Below are 12,658 nucleotides of genomic sequence, written 5' to 3'. Positions count from 1 at the left end.
ATACACCAGTTATCCATACAGTGTACTGAAAAGCGCTCTCTTTGATATTAAATTTACTTCAGTCCACGATTTTAAAGTTCGCTGAGTTTGAAAGAAATCAGAGTTGAGTGGATCGCACGTCCTGTGATTCGTTGCAAGCAGAGGACGAAAATTTTTAAAATTTATGGAATATAGAATATTTACATCAACAAAACTTTCTTTATCCATCAGTTTTGTTACTAAATAAAATTATTTATTTTCATTTCATTAATAAATCGTCGGTCTGTATAGTTTCCTTCAGTTGTTTTTTTTGTCTTCCATTACAGTAATAGAAATGATAATTTCAAAGGATTTGAACAAATTCATTCGAGATTTTATATCTTGTACAGGCAATTACTTTAACAGTAAGTTGTTAACACTGACATCTGGCTAGAATACTGCTTTAAAGAATTGGCTGTTGAAACATATAACATGTTATTATTTTATTTGCGTTCCTAGCATAATATTTCCTTTAAAGATAAAATAAAAATAATATAAGAATCTTTTTTAAACTACTTTGATATAGTACCTCGTTTTATTTTTAATAGTAATTTAAATTTAATTTTTAATTCTTCTCTTGAAGGAAAAGTTACTACTGTACTACTCTTTTACTTATTGCTTTAAATTTTTCAGTATTTTATTAGTTATATTAGTCTAGTTAGATTGTCAATAGATACATCAACTTGAAAATGTTATTAGTTACTCAAAAAGTAATTGGTTAAATGCTTTTTGTTGTGGTGCGGAAAAAGTGACAGTTGAGATTGTCATCTGTCCATTGAAAGGTCAGGTCTGCTAACGCTAATCCTTTCCCTTGTTATAGGAGGTTGTCCAAATCATAATTCTATAATAATACAACCCACACTAACTGCCGTTATAGATCTATTTGAGTTGGATTTATTCAATAAAACATAAACCAAATACCCTTGAACCTATTTAGTAATATGGAACTTCTCTCTATCCTTCTTTTCATTGCTGATGGGGAGGCCTTTTGTGAAATAAGTTTATCCCATTTATAAAAAAGAGACTTCTCTATGTCAAAGAAGAAAAGTTCCCGAATATTAAATGGAGACTTTAATTGGAAGAAACGAGGTTACAGTTATAGCTGGGTATTGTTTGGCAGCGGGGAGGATTGTCTCAATGAATAAACAATAAGTAAGTTAGAGTATTTCGAAAAGATATTTTACAGTAAAGCGGTACTTGGCCTGTAATGGAAAAGGCACTAGACCTTGTTGTGAGTTATGTATGGTATGCTATGCCATACCATACATAATTATGTATTATGGTAATAATTATGCACATTAAGTAACTAAGCGTAATGTTTGTATTGCTCTACTTGTACAGCCAGTGACATCCCTTTGATTTTAATTCAATCATCCTTCTCTGTCTATTCAAACCAACATTGTATTGGATGAACGGGAAATATTTCATTATTGTAAACGCCACCAGTACTTTATCTTATTAATTCACACTTATTGTCTCACGTTGCTAAAATGCACTTTTCATTTGATTACATTATTGTATCGTTATGTCAAAACAATAGTGGTACTTTTCGCACCAACAACTTTTTTAACCACTTGCATTATTATTTTAAATGTTTAGCCTAATTAGTTGTAAGTTTAATATTACTGTCTTGTGATTAACTACTTATTTCCCTGATATTAAATCTCTAGGACTGTAAACAATTCTAGTAGTAAAGTAAGTATATTATACAGGTAATAAAATTTTGCTTGTTTTCTTAGTTTATACATTAACTCAAAAAATTTTCGAATTATTTTATAGCTACAAACCATATTAATATACAATGTACCGGAACGTTTTCAAAAGTCCGGCCACCATAGAATGGCAGTGCGCTGTGGAAACCGCCCTAAATTAAGTTTGGACGTGGATCAGAACTGAAGAGTTAGGTAAATAAATAGAGCGCTTTCCTAATGTTTACTTTTACTTCTACGATTAAAAAGGTTTGAATCTATTTCACCCTTTGTTGTAATCGATTTGTTGATTTCCAGCACTCGTATGTACGTTTGATTATTTTATTACTGTCACTTATGATAATCTAGTAACTTATTTACAATATTATATTGTAACATTAGTGCCCAACGCTATAAGGATTGTAAATTATGTATGTATCCATTTAGAATATAACTCCCTATAGTATTTATTAAAATTGCTTTACATGTTCAAAATAAATTTGAATTACTAGTTAGTTTTTACGTACAAATTACATGAAAAGTAGTATTTAACCACGATTTTTCACGGGATTTCCCAGCTAACTAAAAGTTATGTCATAGTAATATCATTTTAAAATACAATATATATACTAATGGTGTTACATGAAAGTCACTGGTAATATTACGATATCCGGATCCATTTCAGAATGCCTGTTAAACTTTAATCCAGGGTGGAGGATTAAGAACTCTTTAGTATCATTATAGAAAACACTTAAAATATATTTTAAATGAGCGCTGAAATAAGACATTTTTAAAATCCAGTATTCAACACTTTTCTTACTTTGGTGCAAAGAAGCATTTCTAGGTTAAATAAGTTATATTATACACATATGATAGTAGCATGTGTCTTCTAACAGTGATAAAAAAAGATATAAATGCCTGGAGAACACTACTCAAGTCAAAAGGTGCCTGCATTTAGCCATCTTTAACTCTATCCGGTGTAAGATATTATCTATTCTCATAGAGCATTTGCTTTCTCACCTTGATCAAGAACACACTCATAGGTTTTCAGAGTCTTCATTGGTCAGATATATACATTTCTGGCCACTGTAATATTCTTGCATCCAAGCTATTATCAGTGTCATAGTGGTATTTGTATAGTTGCGTCGATCAAGAAAATATTTGCCTTAATAGGTCTGAACAGCTTAATTCGGTAAAAGTCTTATATTTCCATTTATAGTAATCCACATCCAAAAGAAGAAAATATATACATCAATTATACTTCAGTAAAAACGTAACTAAACCTTACGCCAGCATTTCTGGAATCAACTTTAAATAGACATGTTTTTTATTTTTGCATGTTAAGTAAGCTCCAAAAGCTTCAGCATGTCTTCTTCCATCACCATGTATTTTGTTTTATATATTACTACTCACACTACTGTATTCATAGTATATTATTTTACGTTTCCTTCTTTTAGTTTCTGTAAGCCTGTAAATTAGGGTAAAATGCTTCCGAAATTTAAGGAATAACAAACATTTAGAGCTTATAACAACCTATATATTTATAGTTGTTTTTGTTTATATTCTGAAACATAGTTTGTGGTTATTCTACAGGTATTCAGGTATTCAATGGTAAAGTTAGTTGAATGTTTAAATAAAGGGATAGCTTCCATTTTCAGGATGAATATGAAATTGAAGGCTGTAGAGAATGCTGTCAGGAAACGCTGTAATTGGATTGAAGCAATTCCGACCCAAAGAAGCAAGGACATAGTGCATAACTGTACCTATTTTGGGTAGAGATTTAAGATATAGGGCTTTGGTGGTGTCTTTATTTGGCCTATTTAACTTAGCTTGACATATTTTGGATGTATGACTATGTAAAGAAGAGATTTGCATTTTTAATGCAATTAAAAACACTTCAGGTGGTGTTATTTATTCTAAACAAAACTTTATTCAAAATTCTTTAGAGTTATAAACTTATAGTAGAGTCCCTTGAGGTCATACATTATTTTCTGTAATCCATAAAAACCATAGAGATATATTTTATGATACCATGAAAATATTAGGTGATGTAAAATCCCTTACCATAAGCTTAAAACGGCTTATAAGTTTAAAACTCATTTGTGGATATGAAGTAGTACAATAATAATAATAATAATATTTTTATATTTATTGTATCTTAGTTGGGAAATATTTATTGCAGTCGTATATAATTTCTAGTAGCAATTTGAACAGCATAACACTTTTTCACCAGCCTTTATATAGTAATATTTCAATTATATAAATGTTATAAACTATATTATTGTAAAAACAGGAGTGTTTTTATACTAAACCTTTCGGAAAGAATTACAACCAAGGAAATACGATTGGGCTTGGTGGTGGTGAGGCGAGTGGCGGAGGATAATCACGGATTGCGGGTTGGACTTTTGTGTTGCGTTGTTTATATTTCTTGTAGTAAGATTCTCTATAATTTAAAATCACAATTCGCCATATCCAATAAATACAACTGTATCATAATAACACAAAATGAAATGCCTAATAGTATTCTGTTATCTTATAGATTATTGTACATAGGTAAAATACACAATTTAGCAAAATCATATTATAGACAAGTAAGCGTGTATTGTCATTTAGAAGATATTAAATAAAGCTTCGTCTTAAAATGCTCACGTTTCAAGTCTACAGTTAACTTAATACTTCAGATGTCATGCTGTCACACTGACAGACAATAATGATAATTTACATCCCCCAGTGGGAAATATAAATATTTATTAAGGCTATTCGGTAATAGGTTTCAATAAATCTGAAATAAATCTCGTAAATGGACAGGTACCATCACAGATCGCAATCTTCTCTAAGAAGAAACAGCATTTTTTAAACAAACTATAAAGACATTCTAAAAATATCTTACGGATACATAAGCTAGTTATATTTTGTGACTATTTAAAACTTTATTTTCTTGCACTTCGTTTTTATATAAATTGATTTATCCTACCATTTTATCATTGTCCTAATACCTATCGATAATATTAATGTATAAATATTATCTAAAGATCAGCTATAAATGCTATAGTTTAGCATGTTCCTTCATTTAACTCGTTCTTAACGAACAAATAATATAGTCGAGAATGTCAATTCATTTTCTAGATATCCAAAATATAAGAAATTAAGTCTAGCAAGTAGTGACTAGGGTTGAGTTTAAATTATACTATAAGTCAATTTATTACAATTTCAATAATATCAAACGTATATGACCTATTTAAATCATTTATTTTTCATGTATTGTGGACTTTAGTGAACAAAACTATACAGCTAAGAGATTCTATTTCATTTACTTCAGGGAAACTAAACTCGACATGCTATGCTCAAAAATAATCCCTCCAATAACAAGTTTGTAGCGTTTTTAAAGCTACATTGATTTATTTTAGTGATTTTTATTTTAGACAAACCAGATAATATTTAATAGTTAAACAATTTAGTAATAAATTGTACTGAATATTCACTTGGAGCTTACTAATCAAAAATATTTTATATCGTCTTGGATATCTCATTGATAATTTAAATATTAATACTCTGGAATAATAATATCTACAATCCAAGTCGTTATAAAGTTCAAATATGATAATTTGCACTACAGGTATGAGGTAATACTTTAGTCACATCCTGTGGAATAATGTAAAACAAAACATCTGTACTCTGATCTGTTTCCTCAGACCTGCAAAAATTTCCTTTAATTAAATGTAGTTTAAATTTCCCTTCAACTTACATAGGTTTTTGTTAAAAATTCTTCTTGCACTGGTCCTATGGTCTTACTGGGATTACTATTAACTTGACTAGGACCTGTTAAGTAGTTAAGAAGCATTACTTATTAGGTTATAATATATTATGACGTCTCGAATGATATACTACAAGCGAATTATTCAACAAACTAAATGGCTGCAGTTCTTGGAGGTAATTTATTCACAATAATTGTTTATTTTTTATGTCAAATTCATATAAAACGATCAATTTAATCTTCTTAATTCTAGTGGTTTCTATCCGGTTTCGTTTAATCATGTGAGTGGAAATATTTCACTGGCGCTATTGCGTTACCAAAGCATTTCCAGACCTATTTGTATATATACTATGTATACGTTTTACTTTTTTTCCAGGACCATCCTGCATATTTAGAAATATTAGTAACGACTTACATTGTAAACATAGTTAATAATAAGGTCAGTGTAATAAGCCTCTTGCAAAATCAGGGATAATATTAGAAATATCTGGAAAGTAATATAAAAGGGAGAAGAAAATAACTGCTAGTGAAAGTATATTCTGTTAGTTCAAGGCACTTTTGTCAAATTAAATTACTGCAAAGATCTGCTCGGAAGCGATCTCTAAAGCGCACAATTTTAGATTTATACATTACATTGAGCGGAAAAATTACTGTACAAATTGCTCATAGTTACTATTTAGTATTCATTTTTTCTGTCTGTGTAGCCAAGTTAGAAATCCCAGCATGAATCACATTTCTTTATCTATAAAGAAAGATAGTAGAAATGTATTGGGTTTCCTCTAATGTTCTCGGCTTATAGTTCTCTTTCGGGGGATTTTCAAAGTGAGGGTTTCCCACATAAGTAGATTACGATATTATTACCTACACGTCTTCTAATATAATAAAGGACTAGAATAATTATAAGTAATTTTTAATACCTTAATTAAATCAAACTAAATACATTTTTCCGCTATTGAATCCTTGCGTACCTATATTTTTGGTACTTAATACAGAACTAATTATAAATGTAATTTTGTAATATATTTAAAATAATACAAACATGAAATAAGCGAATTACCAAACAAAGGAAATATTTTGTTGTGACAGAGTAAGAGAGTTACATATAAAAAGTATGAATCTTTATGGCTACATTGAAAAGGAAATAACGTTTATTGAAAGACCTTTTCACTTCATTGAACAAAGAGCCGACGCAAACACTCCACAATGGTCGCTGCTGGTATTTTCGTGGCTTCTTTGTTCACTTGATAGGCCCATTTGGTTTTTTGAATCCACTCGTGTATGGCAATATTTTATAACCCAATGCTTACTGAATAAATTAAACAGAGTAAAATGATAAGTACGAATTATAGTATAATAAAATTATCTCCATCCTATATTTAAAATATAGGATTGTTTCCGATTTTCATTTTATAATAAACTAATAAACTATTGACAGAACTATCAACAGAGATGTCAAATTTACATTTTACCATACATTTCTAATATTATTCTTGAATACAAGGCAAAAATACGTCACCTCACGTGACAGGATTTGCTATAATTAAGTACAAAATTCAAGTCTGAAGATAGTTTCATGCTCCAAATATCCTGATGTTAGAGAGACATGTTAAAAAGAATTTTAAATTACTCCGTAAACAAATAGATACACTTTTTGATAATTTCGGTGATAGGTTTCAATAACGCTCAGCTAAATATACTTTCTCATTCCTATCTTTTTATTTCAAGCATATTCAAACTAGTTGTTCTCTTATGATAGCATTAATGTATGATAGTCATTAATATTCTTCTTAGGTAAATATATAAATCTACCTTTACTTTATTTAAACTTTAGTGTAATATTAAAATATTTACTCAATATCAAGTATATTAAATTTATCGGTTACCCGAGCTTGAAAAATTATTTGACGTACATTATATTGTTGCAAAATATAAAATATAAAACAAAACAGCTCCTTTAAAACAAACACTATTAACAGAAGCATCCTCTGACACGGTTGTATTTCCCAATTTTTCAGAGATCTGATGAGATATGTGATTGCAGGAAGACAAACCTTGAACAGAGTGCTAGCGATTTTACACACTAAGTGCTGAATAAATTGCTGGTCTTTTTGAATAATAACAGCGCTATTTTCTCCCACCGGAAATCTGTCTTTGCTTTTCATTGCGGCTCTTACAGAAGTGTCCCTAAAATGGTTTTTGTTTTTGGAAGATTCAGTTTATATATTTCCTTAAAAAATTTATAGAAAATTTTTAGTTGACCCTAGGCCAAGGCAATACCTAAAAGGAATCGTGAAGTTACCATATCTGTTTATATATATGAATTATATATACACACACACACGTTTATATGTATATATATATATATATATATCGTATGGGGAACAAAGACAGCTATCCATAAATAAATAAATAAAAAATTTTTAAGAATTACGTAAGAACAAAGTTCTTGAGTCATAAATTAAAAATAATATTACGATCTCCCGTCACAAAGCTAAATCCAAATTACTGAGCCAGTTTAGAGACCCATCCTCTAAACCACTAAGACCAGCCAGACCACCAGAAAACAATCGCAAAGGGCAGTCGTTTACAATGTGCTCCATTGTCTGAGAGTTTGCGCCACAATCACACATCTGGTCGTCAGTAATACCCCACTTAAATTTCCAGTGATTGCTTCTCCCAACCCCAGTTCGAAAACGATTCAATAAAACCCATTCCTTTCGAGGAATTTCCAAGCCACCCGCTGCTTTCGTAGAATCGGATATCAAGAACTGGTTCCGTCCATCGAATGATTCCCAGGATGACGCCCAGTTAGCATTAGGCGTAAAGTCCTCCTCTATCAACTGGGATGCTGTTCGTAGTGATGGCTTGCGTGATTTGAGCCGGCTATCTTGCTGAGGAAGTCGCGCGTAACGGGCAATTCGGGATTGGACACGATCTTATTGAACTCTCTCAGAAGAGCCTCTTTGCGTCTAATCTCAGGTGGTGCTATATTACTCAGCACTGGGAGCCAAGGTGTTGGTGTTGCCATGAGAGTTCCAGTAATTGTCTTCATGGCCCTGTTAAGAACGACATCGACCTCTCGCACATGTGCACTATTAAGCCACACAGGAGCACAATATTCAGCAGCGGAGTACACAAGGGACAAAGAAGTGGTACGCAGTACTTTTGCGTTGGCTCCCCAAGTTGATACAGTTAGATGCTGTACTATATTAGCCCTTGTTTTCAGCTTTGCTGCTGACTTTTGAAGGTAACTTTTAAAAGTGAGAGATCGGTCTAAGGTAACTCCCAGATACTGCGGATGTTCATTATGTTTCAATTTGACACTTCAAGAGTTACATTTAACTTGTATTTAGCCAGTCTGTTATTTAGGTGGAAACACGATACTTCAGTTTTAGTAGGATTTGGATTTAGCCTCCAGGCTCTAAAATAATCTGCGAGGACTGAAAGATCATCTGTGAGTGCCTGTTCTGTTTTCTTTATGTCCTTATGTTGGTAGGCTAAGGCAATATCATCCGCATAAATAGACTTTCTGCATAACGTTGTCGGGATGTCGGCAGAGTACACGTTGAACAACAAAGAAGCAAGTACTGAGCCCTGTGGAAGGCCATTTTTAAGTTGCCTAAAAGAACTTTCCCCACGGCCAAGGAAACTATAAACATTTAAAAACTATTTAAAACGATATAAAAACTAATAAAAACATTACATTTATAAATATGGAACATTGCATATATTGCTATATTCAGTAGTTAGCTAAACGCTTCATTCGTATGTATGTCTTTTGGAGAGTATTACAAGAACTACGTGTTGTATGTAATTGAAATATATGTAAATAAAATTTGTTGATTATAGCTTTAAAATAATAGAATTCTTGTTAACATATTATTTTATGTCCTTGTTTATATATATAATTTTGTTCTAGAACTAAATGTTATATAAACTCGAGACGTATGTGTAACTTACGTTATTTCGAGCATAGTTTTAAAGGGGTTTGTTCTCTGGGTTCCTCGCATCTCTGAGTTGATGATTGGATTTGAAATTAAAATGAAATTGGCTATTTATTATAACAGATTTTTAATTCTAAGGATGAGGACAGAACATACTTAAATATGCAAGGTGTACTGGTTTTTATTACGCGATTGAGAAGGAAAAAAACTGTAGAATTAAGTATGATATTCTAAGATGGGACTTTTGGTACAAAATTTCTAGACAATATTTATTCATCTTTAAGCAGACACTTATTCTTATACGATTTTCAAGTAATTCAGGAACGGTTTAAAAGGTCACACACACAAACACACGCAAAGGGTGATTCAACATGATCGTCGGTTTTGATATATATATAATTTACAGATTTTTTTCAATTAAAACTAATTATAAATAAATAAATTAGGTCATTAGCCTTCGTATTAAACCTACAAAGGTGGCCTCCACTACTGCGGTAGCACGTAACAGCTTTGTGCATGAATTTCACTATGATTGCACAAGTATTCACTTCCCTATAGTCACTGATGTTTGGGGGTTTATTTGCATGCACCAACTCCTTTGTAAGCCAAAAGAAGAAAGTCACAAGGCTTCAAGTGACTCGGCGGTTGACTCCGAAAAGGAAGTGTAAACTTGTGTTAAAGTGAATCACAAGGACGCAGTTCATACGTACCAGCTACGGAGATGAGGCCACATGCATTACATAATATTATTTAAATTAAATTGGAATATTACATGAAAACTTCAATTATTGTAAAAAAATTATTCAAATTTTTTAATGAAAACCAGCGCTCTTTTCAGTGTTTACCCAGCTGGAACTGAAATATATAAAATAATAGTAAGTAGTAAATGGTCCTTGTAGACAAATTTTATGGAATTATTATTTTATCATTGCAGATTCAAAACCTAACTATGAGGAAATTTTAAATAAATGAAACACTCCATTCTAAGGATGAATCTTAAATTGAACGGCTCCCGAGCAGTGCTCTGCTGTAATTGAATTGGAGCTACAATAACTTGAGCAAGGAGAATTTACTTTCATAAATAGTTATTTTCTTTATTATTTTCTATTTTAGTTATATTATTATTCAGTTATAGCCACTATAAGACCTGATTTTGCAATAAACTGATTAATTTAATTCTTAAATGTAAGTTTTTTTAAAGTAGTCATTTATTAGTAAAAAAAAACTTTACTAGTATTTTAAATAAGAATTGTTAACACACTGTTAATTTTATACTTATACTAAAATATATTGATAAGTTAAATTTAAATTAATAAATATTATTTATTATTCAAAACATAAAGTATTTAAATATATCTTTAATAGAAAAATAGACCATTGTTATATTAGCAAAGTAGTTTGGAATTAATTACACAAATACAACATTTTTTTAAATTTTGACGTGTAAATTGTTTTGTTATAAGTTTAATTTAGTTTTTCTAGTGGCTTATAATATGTGGGCTTGATTTAATTTAATGAGGAACACAAGTTTCTATACGATATTACGCTAAATCTGATTAACTCTTTATAGTATAAGTTTAATAAAATAAGTTACTCATCATTGTTACACTATAAAAACTCTTAAAAATTTTACAATAAACAATTAATGTTTAATTTAAGCAAAAAAAATTCATTACCAGTCAAACTGAAATAGTATATCAAATTTTTTTTCACTATATTAATTTGCTATAGTAAGTCTTAGTAGTTATAGAGATGTATTACAGCCTATTGTGCATTGTATATTTCATATTTGACCATAGTTCAGAGGAGCTAACAATCTGTAAGATATCTTATGAAAGAATTGATTTATAGAGTTGTAAATAAAAAATGTTTCTACTAGACAGTGATCTGGGAAAGTTATTCTTTTCATTGTCCATCTGAGAGCAGGTATGTGCATGTCTGACTTTCACAAGGATGTTTTGAAATCGAAGTTTGTAGTAGACTTTAACTTTAAAATGAACCTTTTTAGTACTCTGCAAAAATATCTTAACGATCTATATCGAAACGTTTGAACGGGTTCATCTTTATCAAACCTTATCACTCAGACCTATCTCATATACGGATTGAGCTATGGGCTGGAAGTTTGGAATTAACATTGATTTAAGCGTAGTGAAGTTCCAGTTTAGTAATGTTGTATATTTGACTAAGTAATCAATAAATCAAATAAAATTATTTATTTTTCTCAAGGAACATATTGTACATAGCAATATTATGAATAACAATATTATGTATATCAAGTCAACAATTATCACTTTACAAAATATACTTTTTTCCAGGCTGACCTATAAACTAACTTAACTTTTAAACTTATTATAACATTTTTACTAAAAATAAAATACAATTTTGAGAAAAATATAAGGCCCATAAAATTATAATTAATCTGATTATGGGTTCCTTCATTAAAATAAAACCAGAAATAAACTTAAAGTTTTCAGAGCTCAGAGCGAAACAGTTTATTTAAAATAGAAGTAGAAATTTTAAATCATCTAACATCACAATCAATACGTGTGCTTACTGCCTATTATTAAATTTCAGATAATAACAAAATTACTATTTATAAAAAAAATAAAACCAGATAATACTACTTTTAGTAAACAATTAATCAACCAACTTTAAACGCAGTTTTGAAATATAAATTGAACAATAATTAAATATAACTAATTTACTATTTGTAAAAATGCCTCCATGTTTTGCTGAATCATTAGCCATTCTCTCAATAACCTCAAAAACTGTATACAATTTATCTCACTTTTTATGTTGCTTGGCAATTTATTAAATAATCTTGGTGCTATAAAATTGAACGTTTAATATAAAATGTTGAATTAGGTTTCGGAACTTGACATTGATTTGCATTTCTTAATTTGAATGTGTAAATATTCTCCTGAACTAAGAATCTTCCACCAATAAAAAACATTTTTATTACTTTATATAGTAATAGAGATCTTAGTGGTAAAACCTTTAGCTGTTGAAAACATGGAAAAGACGAATAAAATCAATCTCACAAATAATTCTTGCAATGCAACAAGTGGTTTTAGCTCGTAAAATAAGTTCCTCTCCAGCACATCATCCCATACTCTGACCTACTATTAATCAAAGCGAAATATAATGATCTTAAAACATCCAATGGACAAAAAATCTCCAAGAAATAAAACAAACGCACACTGGTAATTACTTTGTTTTTCAATCTCTGTATATGAGTTTTCCAGTTCAATTCA

Source organism: Homalodisca vitripennis, chromosome 7 (assembly GCF_021130785.1).
Source record: "Homalodisca vitripennis isolate AUS2020 chromosome 7, UT_GWSS_2.1, whole genome shotgun sequence".
In the NCBI taxonomy this organism is placed as follows: domain Eukaryota; kingdom Metazoa; phylum Arthropoda; class Insecta; order Hemiptera; family Cicadellidae; genus Homalodisca; species Homalodisca vitripennis.
This window is presented reverse-complemented; position numbering follows the sequence as displayed.